This window comes from Lycium barbarum, chromosome 5 (genome assembly GCF_019175385.1).
Source record: "Lycium barbarum isolate Lr01 chromosome 5, ASM1917538v2, whole genome shotgun sequence".
Taxonomy (NCBI): domain Eukaryota; kingdom Viridiplantae; phylum Streptophyta; class Magnoliopsida; order Solanales; family Solanaceae; genus Lycium; species Lycium barbarum.
Window position 1 is genome coordinate 26449192 of NC_083341.1, and position 12567 is coordinate 26461758.

Genomic DNA, 12567 nt, shown 5'->3' on the forward strand with positions numbered 1-12567 from the left:
TCATGAAGCACTCGCCTTTCTAGCCCTTATCCGAATCCATGAGAGATGATAGTTGTAGGGAAAGATGTGGAGAATGTTACAAAAGCCTCTTTTTCTTGGTGTCAAGGGTTTTTCTTCATGTAAAACCTAATAGCAGTCTTGGAGGGTCTTTTATTAAAAAAAATGGGCTGAAATATAAAATTAAGTATGGAAAACCGCATATTCTGGTCCGTGACGTCCGCCGCTATAGCGCGACAGCTGTAGTAGGACGCTGACCGCTATAGCGGACGAAATTCTGTCCGGGCCCACGATTTTAAACTCTTTCTGAAACTAATGTTTCCCACTATTAATCATTTATACACCCCATAGGTCTTACCCATTAAGATCGTAGGCCTAGATCGGGAACAGATTTTGTAAAATATTAAATAACGACCGAGCGGATCGTTACACCAGATACCAATTAAAAAACCATTTGTCTCTAAACGGCGTGGGATGCGGTAAGGTCACGCTCCAAGCTCCTACACCCTAGGAGGCAGGATTTCGAGTTATCATCGCGAAAAGGAAAAAATTACAAGGTGGCTGGAAAAATATGCAGCCCGCTACAGTGGTCAGCGGACCACTATAGTGGTACCGTTGCAGTGGTAAATCAACCATCACAGCGGTACTCGGGCAGATTTAAAAGGATGGGGTGAATTCGGTTCACCCCTTATTCATCTCCCCTTATACCCCATAACCGAAAAACTTCTCCCCTCTCACGAATTATTCTCCCTCTATTCAACTTCTTAGACCTCTCATCTCCCTCCCCACTCTCTTTTTAAACACTTTACCCTCTCCATTTCTCATTACACCACTCAAATAGTAAGAAAAAGAAAAGAATCTCTCTGTAGCCTAAGGTTCATTTTTGTGGAAAAAGCTTGCAGAACTCTAACTATTTCAAGGTATGTACTCTCTCTCTCATTGTCCTACAACTTGATTATGGCTTTCTATTTTGAATTTCCATGCCTAAGTTGCTAGATTAGAGCACAATTTTGTGTTCTTGAACAAGGGTTTATGATTTTTTTAGGGTACGATGTTCTTGGGTTATGGAAGGTTATTTCGTTGTTCACACTGTCCTAGCATCACTTTATACTAAATATCTGCTTAAAATGGGTTAGTTCATGTTGGGGTGGGGGTGTTTGGTAGACGTGCAATTTTCTGAGAATTTTCCTCAAATATTGGTGCTCATTGTAGTGGAAATAGGATGTTACAGGTTGTAAAATTCACGCATGCTATCATAATACTTGATCTTTGCAAAATATATGAAAACTATGGTGAAAATTTGGGTTTTCTAAAAGTTAGGTTAAGGTTTTCTTGCTGGAGAAGACGGGTCTACCGCCCTTCGCTTACAGTGGTTCCGCTGCGGCCAGGGAGTTGTCACTGGGAGCGGACTGTCAACTCTGGAGGATGTCCATTGTAGCAGACACAGTGATGAAGAAATGCCATGGCGGAGCCTTGTCTATGTGGCGGTCCCTTTACCGCTATGGCGGCTTTGCCGCAACGGTCATCCCACCGCCGCAGCGAAGCTGCCTGAGGTAGAAACTCATAAACCAAAAACAGACTAGGTTTTTACTATTTCATGCATATCCTACCACTGTCTAATCTTTGTGCCACATTATTCTAACTCAATATTTCCTTTACAGGCTAACTCTCTCGTTTTTCTATGGCGAATCCACAATAACAACAACCACCTACTGCCCCCGCCTATGTTAGGTTCGATTCACATGCTTGCAGGAGGTGCTACATGGAGCAGCAGACCAAGTGTCTACTCCATGAGAGGGCCTTTCTTATGGACCGTTAGAGGAGCTAGCCCCGGAATTTTACCAATGTTTACATCACATACATTGGGGTCTACTGGTCGAGGAGCCGGCGGATATTAACTACAACTGGGTTAGGGAATTCTATGACATGTTGTCACGACCCAACTGGAGGGCCATGACGGGCACCCGGAGCTAACCTACCGAGCACCTCTGAACATGCTTCTCATAATCATTTCTCGGTGGACCGCAAAGATAGCTTATGGGCATCATAATCTGTAAGGGCATATGTCACAAGATAACGGCACATCTCTAAATAATTATCAACAACTATGCCCATCACCACAAGCCAATAAAGCCGCCAAATTATTATACAACAATATGAACTGATAAGGTTACAGAACATCTAACTACATACATCTGTCTACGAGCCCGCTATATAGAATACAGGAATTCACAAGGAAGGGGCAGGACTCTGCCATGCCAAAGTATCTACACAAAAGAGTAATACCAATAAACTGTAGCTCCGAAGCAAATGGAGCGCTTCTGAGACTCTGCTAATGAAGCTCCTAGGGGTCTAGTCCGTCTCTTTGTCTACCTGGGGGCATGAACACAACGTCCACAAGAAAGGAAATCAGTACGAATAATGTACTGAGTATGTACGGCATGAATAACAACATAATAAGAGGTATGGAACATAACATGATACAGAGATATAACCTGTACATCTGATTGCCCCTTAAGGCGGATATCATGCATGCTTAGCTTTTTCAAGCAAACACTTTTCATGCATATCAAACATAATATCATCATTAGCCCACCTCTGGGCCTCCTGCGTCCGGGGTAGTCATCGCACGCTGCCCACTAGTAGTGCTGCCCAGCCGTATAGGCATGATGTTATTATTAATATCCATAAGCTACCCACCATAGTGGTGCTGCCCGGCCATATAGGCGCAGTGTTATTATCATTATCCATAGCCGCCCACCGTAGTGGTGCTGTCCGGCCATATATATATATATATATATATATATATATATATATATCGGAGTGACGTAAGGTCAGTGACCTCCGATTTATATTATGGAACAATCATCATCGCTATATCTCACCTTAGAGGAACAATTATCTTAAGGTGAGATCAACAACAATGAATAAAATCAAGAAAATCATGAAATAAACTCAATAATCTTATAATAGCATCAAAACCATAAGCTTTGGAATCTTATCATCATCATTATCATTATGAAACATACTTATCTTTATAGTTTGAAACATACTTATCTTTAGCATCATAAGAAACTCTAAGAATCATGAACTTCTAGCTTTTGGGAATAAGAATGTTATGGAAAACACGTATAGGTTTGTAAGAAAGAATCATGCCTTTAGAAGGAACGGGCCAGCCTTAACATGCCTTTTGGGTCTCCTTAACTTCTTAACGCTTATCCTCCCAAGCTCGTATATCATATTCAAGAAAATTCATACTATTGTTAAGCTTATCGTCACATGATTATCTTAAGCCTTCAAATTAAATCCTTTTAGAATCTGCCGATATTCGGGCAGCATCTCCCCTATTTATATCCCTAGCCCGAAATCACAATATCAATAACCAACAACAATAACAACAACACTAACATCATCTTCAATACCAAAATACTCCATAAAAGATCCCACAAGATGTTTATTCGATTTCTCAACCAACTAATTCATTATGCGATCATTTAGTAGCTCTATCTTCGTAAACACACCTAAATCACTATCAATAAGGAAAGATTCTTGCCTTATTCCCACTAGAGCTGCAATATCTTCAATATCCACCTTATATCCAAGCCAAGATCACCACAACACGATACTATAATCATAACTATATGCTATCCGAACCTAAATCCCGAGATTACACTTGATTTGGGCTAAAGAATTATGGACAGAAGCTTGGGGAATGTTCTAGAGAGTTTGGGTTATATTTAGGGGTGTTTGCATGAAAAATAAGGGGTTAAACCCCCTTTCATATTGTTCTAGAGTCGGTTTGCATCGACCTAGAACATTCGCGCACTGTAGCTGGCACGTTCGCGCACTGTAGTTGGGCGCGCCTCTGCTCCGCCGGCCTACTTGTAACGTCCATAACTCTCTACTCCTATGTCATATCGACGAGCAGTTTGTTGCATTGGAAACTAGACTTCATGAACTTCATTTTAGGATTTCTTTACTTCAAAACTCTTCATATTGTAAAATATATTCTTTCCCCAACTTGGCTCAAAATTATCGTACGAAATCTTGCCCATCCTTTCTCCAAAATTCCAAAAACTTAATTCCCTTGATTCACTTGTTCTCCAATCCTTCCATGACCTATTACATGAACTTAACCCTCATAACTATACGATAAGCACATATAACCTCATATATCCTAGGAAATATCTCCAGTGTCTACATTTGAACAACTAACACCTAACGAATGTCAACGTACAAAACTACGAGGTGTAAAACATGCTTACTATTGATTAGACTGCCCTAGAGCCTGAGATCACTATCATAGGGGTCAATATAAAGGTTGGTACTGAGGCCATAAACACTGTTCATGGGTTGCCCAACCCTTCACAGGCTGAGTTTAGGGCAAGGGACCACAAGGGGAACAGGCCATGATTAGTGAGGACGTTGGTGAAAGAGTCCAAGAGGAGGAAGAATACATAGGGTGTTACCCGATCTGCCATTAAGAGTCGACATTTCACTCGCGAGGCTCGGAGGTGGCTGAACCTCGTTGCCCGACAGGTTCGCCCTTCGAGCAATATTATTGATGTCACTTACCCTCGGGCTCTTGTGGTCACTTGTATTTTAGATGACATGCCCGTGAATGTGGGGATGCAGGTGATTAAGGAGTGGCGGGGTTTCATGGCTAGGGCTGGCCCGAGCTTGATGTTTCCCTCTTTGATTACCCACCTATGCCGAAATGCGGGGTGCCCTTGGAGCCGAGAAATCATTATGTCGAGTGCGATGTCCCTTTTAACCAGTTGAAGGTGAAGGGAGCATAGGGCAGGGGCAAGAGCAGGAGGGTTGACTCGGATAATGATGAGCACAGCGATGGCCAACAGGGCGGCGACCGGAAAGGTCAATCAAAGGCCCCGGGTACCTTGGAGCGGATGGAGGCGGATATAGCTGCGGTGAAGGCGGCCATGATGGGGTTTGCACGGCTTTCCATGGAGGCTGGGTCGTCTAGTGCTACCGCTGGTATAGGTTATTTCACTCCTGATCAGATGAAGGGTTATATAGAAGCTCAAACCAAGATGGGGGACGTTATGGATGCCTTGCAAGGTGCCTTTGGATCCTTAGCCTAGGCCTAGGCGGATCTCCGGGAGGACTTGGACCGAGAGAAGAAGAAGAATAAGAGTCGGGCTAGGGACAAGCTGTTCGTGAGGATGTGGAAGGGCGTCAAAAGCCTTTTGAAGACCCTAGTCCTGAAGGAGAAGCATCCCAAGGTAACCACTCGAGATGTCCCCCAGTTATCCTTCCTGAGTGCGTCCGAGCTTGGCACCGAGGACTCCAACCACTCAAATGGGGGAGGTGATAAGGCGACCAGCTGAGGAGTGGCTTAGAGATCCCTCCTACCCCTCGCTATATCAACTTCATTATCCCTTGCACTTGTAGGGCTTGTTGTTAAGATAATTTCTTGTTTTTTTTTTTTGGTTTGTTTGGAATGTTTAGAGCTTTGTTGTTTTTTGCTGTAGGTGCCCCAGTTTAAGGGCACTCATAAGATAATTTCCCTAGTCAGGCGGATGTTTCTGTATAGGTATTTGCTTTGAAATAGGCTTTTTCTTGACTTTTATTGATAAATGAACAGGTTGGGAAGACAGGGAACAGAGGGAAGGGTCACTGGTCTGAGGCGCTACCGTGGCAATCAGTTAACCGCGGCAACGAGAGCGCTATAGCAGTGGTGAGTATTACTGTAGCGGTGATGAGATCCTTTCTGGGTCCACCATAGCGGACAATGAGCCGCTATAGTGAGCCCTCTATAGCGGTTCCCACACCGCTGCAGCGGAGCTTCAGTTGCCAGTAGGCCAAAACATTGCCCACTAATTCAGGTCATGCGGGGGCTCGTTCTTTTGCTTAGCGCGTACAAACACGGATTTCGTCTAACGAGTATGAACTCACTTTCGACTTACTAACCTTCCTAATATAAACACACATAATTTATAACAGTTAATATTGCCAACGGAAATTCCATTTATTTACACACCTGACACGCATACTACTCATAGAAGATCTTCCTTGAGTCATTATAATAAGATATCAATTGGAATCGACATATACCGATTAGCCAGTCAAGATACCAATTGGAATCACCTAGATACCAATTGGATTCAACTAGGAGACTACGTATTGGAAGTAGCACGATAGAATGAACAAAAGGGAAAACTTCTAGATGTCCTATAGCCTCTTGCGGATGGGTACAGACGTCATCGTACCATTCCACAAGACTCTACTAGACATTTGCTCTTGAACTTGTGAGACCGGTAACCTAGCTCTGATTTGTATTGTCACAACCCAACTTACGGGCCGTGCGGGCACCTACCATTATTCTACCTTCTAGGCGAACCCTTACCAACCTACCCCATAACCAACATATTTTTATTACCAGTCGTGCAATTGATAATCATAAGTTAAAATAAAAAACCATAAAAATTCGGTTATCGTTACAAATAAACTGAAAAATCACCAGGATCTAGTCTAGATAGATACAAGAGCTCCTATTAGACAAGGATAAACAAAATAAATGACACAACCTCTTCTTAGAATGAGATGATCAAGGCTGTAGGAAGACGTTCGGAATCCACAGAGAGAAACTTCAACTTTTAACCTGCAAACCATCTACACCCGAAAAGAATGTAGCAAGAGTAGTAACAGTACACCACACGTAGAGGTAAGCATCATAGATCGACTAATATTAGTTCACGCAACACAATATAAAATCATTAAGATAAGTAGAAAAGTCAACAGCGCACTCAAGACTCCTATTATTGTTACATACCGTACTTTTGTACATTGGACTTGTCGTAAGTTAATCGACATAAGTCCGAGGACAAGGTTAATTTTTGAGGTTATAAGTATCTATGCGATGCTTAACAAGTGATAAGTAGGTGTCGTGAAGGTTGGAGGTTACACAAATCGAATAGTATAAGTTTCATCAATACTATACCGGTACCTTCGAACAATGGTTTGAACCGTTCGCACCGGAGAATTATTGTCATATTCAAGTATGCAAAAAAGAGATCGGTGTATAAAAGGATAAGGAGCTAAAGTAATTTAGGACTTAACAAGTGTGACGATGGTGATGGAGAATAATATTTGGTGCATGTATAAAGAGGCTATGGACTAGAGCTATACCACATGATTATGATAATGAGGGTATGAAGTGTGTTGAAAAATGATTGTTATTTAAGTGAATTGAGATTAAGTAATTAATTATGGGTATAATTTTTACGTGGGGAATTATAATGGAAGTCTAGGAATTAATTAAGGATGTGGGCTAATTCTTTGACTGGCATGGTCAATGTGAGTGGGGGTGGGGTGGCATCAATGGATAAGTGTCATATTTATATAATGGGTGGAAATATTCCATAATAAGTGTCATATGGGTGGGCGAAATAAACCTTACGTGTAAAACACAAGGGGAAAGCACTTTTACATAAATCATCTTAAGTGAATGTAATGCATTTTTTTGGGCAGAAAGTATTATGGGATCAGCAACGTTTTCATCTCCCCTTTTGACATAAATTATATACTTTCGAACAAAAATAATGGTACTACGTTCTACTATGGAGGCAAACATGAAGAGCAACGTAGAAGTTATGCCATATCGGTTATGTAATTCAACACCGATTACTCTTTGGATTAAGCAAATCGAAAGGTTCTTCAAAGTGAAGTAAGGTGGAGGAAGATCAATACTTGGCATATAAGGTAAGAAATCCTCTCTCCTAGATGTATTTGAGTTATCCGAGTCGTATCTACATTGCTAGATGAAAGAATTACGAAAATTATATCGAAAATTGGATAAATTGTTGTTGTTATCATATGGACTATTTGGTAGTTGTTATGAATTGTTTTGTGTGCTGGAATATCGTGGGATTGGCTGTAGTTGTTGTTGTTGTGTTTGTTGTTATACTATGTATATACGAAAATAAAGAAGTGTATACAAGCATCGGTATAGGAATGTATATTGGGCTGTTTTGGAGTGACCTAAGAATGGATTTGATTCTATTTGGATATGTATTTGTTGATATTGTTATTGGTATTGTGATTGATATTTTGGCTAAATTGGAATCATGAGGATTATTAAGTTTTTAAGGAAGATGCTACCCGAATATCGTTAGATTTCTAAGTAATTAAGGATTGGTTTGAAAGAGTATCCTAATTTGATTATTGGCATATTTGGTATTGTTTGTAGATTGGTGAAGCCCGAGACCTTGAGAAGCGACAAGGTATGTTAAGGCTATTCCCTCTTCTTCTTTTGGCATGGTCTATATGGAACAAACAGACGACGAACGTATAAACTCCAAAGAAGCTTCTATTCTTACATACTAGAATGGCTAATGTTCTTGATTTCCAGAAGCTATTTCATTATGTCTTGATACGTGTCTATGATTCCTGAAGTCCTATTTTGATATTATAATCCATAGTGACATTCGAGGGTATTATGCTTCCATGTTATTCAAAGAGTTTCAGAAATAATCTTATGAGTCCAATGAATTCTAGTTCATTTGCTTCTATATATATGTAAAGCTATCCCTTCTTTCTTTTTGGCATGAATTACATAAACGAGCGAACGATGAACATACATGACTCCAATGAATTCTAGTTCTCAGTTGTACTTGACATGACAATTATCTTTGATTCTCAAGTGTCGGTTCATTCTAATCATTCTATTAAGTCCCAGATGATGATATAGTTTGCATATGGTTGCTCATGATATTCTACTCGTGCATGCTGTTAATATATCTTTCACCGAGTCCTGGGCCGGGTATGTATTCGTGCACAACTTCATTGCATTGTTCACCGAGTCCCTCACTAAAGGGCCGGGTACGGTATATATATGATTATTTCACCGAGTCCCTCACTAGAGGGCCGGGTACGGTATATATATGATTACTTCACCGAGTCCCTCACTAGAGGGTCGGGTACGGTATATATTTATATTTCACCGAGTCCCTTACTAAAGGGCCGGGTATGGTATATATTTACATTTCTAGTCATTGCCTTTTAGGCTACTTACATGGTTTTTCTCTCCCTTCGGTGCTATTCATATTACAGGTGGTTTCTCATACTTTCATTATGGATTATATCTCATTCTTTATGATGACTGCTGCCTTACATACTCGGTACATTGTTCGTACTGACGTGCCTTTCCTTGGGGCGCTGTGTTCATGCCACACAGTCCCGGATTGTTTGCAGGTAAAGGTATTCAGCTAGGATGGTTGTCTATCAGCTGGGATTGGCTAACTCCATTTTCTTCCTGGAGTAGTACCGAATCATTATGGTTATCATATGTGTGTATGGCTACGTTGGGGCCCTGTCCTGACTTATATGATTCAGGTGTTTGCTCTTAGAGACTTTGCAGACAGTGTCCTGTGGTTAGTATGTTGAGATGTCATGTGTTGAGTAGAGCGACCATGTAAGCCGATATGTTAGTTTGACTTACTCGGTTTTTGATTAATTGAGTATCGTTCGCAAATTTCTATGGTTTGACGGAAAGTAATTTATTATATTTTCGAAATTTTTCTATATGTCCAGTTTCATTATGTGAATGCCAGAGGGTTTGCTCAACTCTAAGTAAGAGCTGGGTGCGCATCATGCCCTATCGGAATTGGGGGGTGACAAACTGGTATCAGAGCAGTTCGTCCTAGGGTTTGTCTGCAAAGTCGTGTCTAGTAGAGTCTTGTTTATAGTGTGTTGCACGCCACATTTATAAACAGGAGGCTACAGGGCATTTGGGATGGTTACTCTTTTTTTTCCTATCTTAGGATCGTGCAATAGAGCCAAGAGATAGGAAATGATATCCCTTATATACTAACCTTTGATTTCAGCAGGAGAGTGGTGTCGACAAGAGGAGGTAAATGATGATACTGGGAGTTACAGAGGCAAGATATTTCATTGAGGTTACATTATTAAAACTTGTATATACAGATTAAAACTTACATTATTTCCCGGGGGCGCTGTGTTCATGCCACACAGTCCCAGATTGTTTTGCAGGTAAAAGTATTCAGCTAGGATGGTTGGCTATCAGCTGGGATTGGCAAACTCCATTTTCTTCCTAGAGCAGTACTGAATCATTATGGTTATCATATGTGTGTATGGGTACGTCGGGGTCCTGTCCCGACTCATATGATTCAGGTGTTTGCTCTTAGAGACTTTGCATACAGTGTCATGTGGTTAGTATGTTGAGATGTCATGTGTTGAGTAAAGCAACCATGTAGACTTACTCGGTTTTTGATTAATTGAGTATCGTTCGCAAATTTCTATGGTTTGACGGAAAGTACTTTATTATATTTTCGAAATTTTTTTATATGTCTAGTTTCATTATGTGAATGCCAGAGGGTTCACGCAACTCTAAGTAAGAGCTCGGTGCACATCATGCCCTATCGGAATTGGGGGATGACAAAGTGGTATCAAAGCAGTTCGTCCTAGGGTTTGTCTGCAAAGTCGTGTCTAGTAGAATCTTGTTTATAGTGTGTTGCACGCCACATTTATAAACAGGAGGCTACAGGGCATTTTGGATGGTTACTCGTTTTTTTCCTATCTTAGGATCGTGCAATAGAGCCAAGAGATAGGAAATGATATCCCTTATATACTTACCTTTGATTTCAGCAGGAGAGTGGTGTCGACAAGAGGTAAATGATGATACTGGGAGTTACAGAGGCAAGATATTTCATTGAGGTTACATTATTAAAACTTGTATATACAGAATGGCGAACCGGTCATCATCAAGGTAAGTTATTGTAAGTATATTAAGAAAATGGATTGAATGTATATATATTGATGATAAGTTCAGTTATAAGGTGTGAACAGAAGGAGCTGAAGGAATCAGTAAAAAGATAAGTAACGGTAAGCAGGGTATATGTCAGATATGGTATGAATGTTGCAGGTATGATTGAAACCTGCAGTTAAAGATTGAAAGGGAAAGTAAACAGGAAAGTATAACAGGCACAGTTTGAGTTAGATATATGAGGTAAGTTCATCATTTTCATAGTGTTGTTGATATTGGGAGCCCTGTGTGGCTATGGTATGATATATATGTGTGTGGATATATATATATATATATATATATATATATATATATATATATATGTTGGTCATGTGAGGCATTGTTGGTATTTCCTGCGTGCAGGCTTTGGGATAGTAAGAAATACAAAGGAAACTCTGCCAAAGTTTTCCTAGAAATAAAAAGGGAATGAGATATAAGTTCGTAATATGTCTTGAAAGGTCGTGTCAACAGTAATGATAGGATTTGACCAAGTTGCAAGTCTGATTTCGAGAAATAAAGTTAACTGTTGAATTGATAGTAATAGTAATTATAAGGTCGATATCGATATGGTAAAAAGAAATGCTAGGATAATTTGGAAGGGCTTGTGATACTAAGAGATGATTTAGGAAGGGCTAGCAAGTCTTAATAGAGTGTTATATTGAGGTATCGACTGAACTGATAAGCAGGGATAAATTACGACGAGTTTATAGTTAAAAGAAGTAATAGTATGATTGAGACAAGAGTGCAGAGGAGAAAGAATTGTGACGAATATGAATGTATTGATAAGACAGCTTGTGAGGTATTAAGGATAAGATTGATCAGAAAGGGTAAAAGGTTAAGTATGCCGACCTCGCAGACTGTAATTAAACCATAGTAAGAATAGTGAATAAGGTTAAAAAGTGTTACACTATAGGATTGATTACGAACAGGATATTATGTGAATGTAATAAGGATTGTTATGAAAATGAGTAAAGCCTAGTGAGAAAGTGACTAAAAGATATGATGCAGTTTATGTGACTAAAGTATAAAGGCAAGTGTGAGACGGAAAGGCGAGCTATAGAACGAATAAGAAAGACAAGTTTAGAATAAAGTTTATGTGATAACAAAAATGATAGCGATCACAAGAAAAGAAGGAGTTAATTGAAAGAAGGAAGTAAGAAGAAAGCGGGAAAACAGTGTAGTAACAAGTTATGACATCTATAGCCGAGAACACGAGTAATATAAGTGATGGAATTGTGAAAGACCAAACTACAGAAAGATGAGCAACGAGGTAGAATGAGTGCCAGAAAATGACTGGTATGATAAGAACAAACAGGGATGAACAGAATCCGTTTTGAAAATGAGAAAGGGGTTATGCAGAAGTAAAGTTTTCCGAAGGATATAGCGGTAGCATAAGATTCCTCGTGCACAGAATAAAGATGCACATAGACTGGAGAAATGGTAAGGGAATTCTAAAGGAAGCACCCAAGATAGACGTAATTAATTAAGTACGAGTATAGAACGAAAGGGAAATATATAGCTATGAACTTAATGGTGTAGTACGATGACAAGGTGATAAGATAAGACTGTCATTAAGATGAACCCGATATGATTTTGAGTAAGTTAGAAGTAGGTACTAGGTGCACAACAAGGGTAAGAGAGCATAAGGCGTAAAAGAGTATTGCGTGTATATGACTTCACCTCGGAAACAGTGAAATCCTTACAGGACAGGGACTGTAGGTTGAGGAACAAATGATGTATTGTAAATTCATTAGAGGAAACAAATGATGCAGGTTGGGATAAAAATA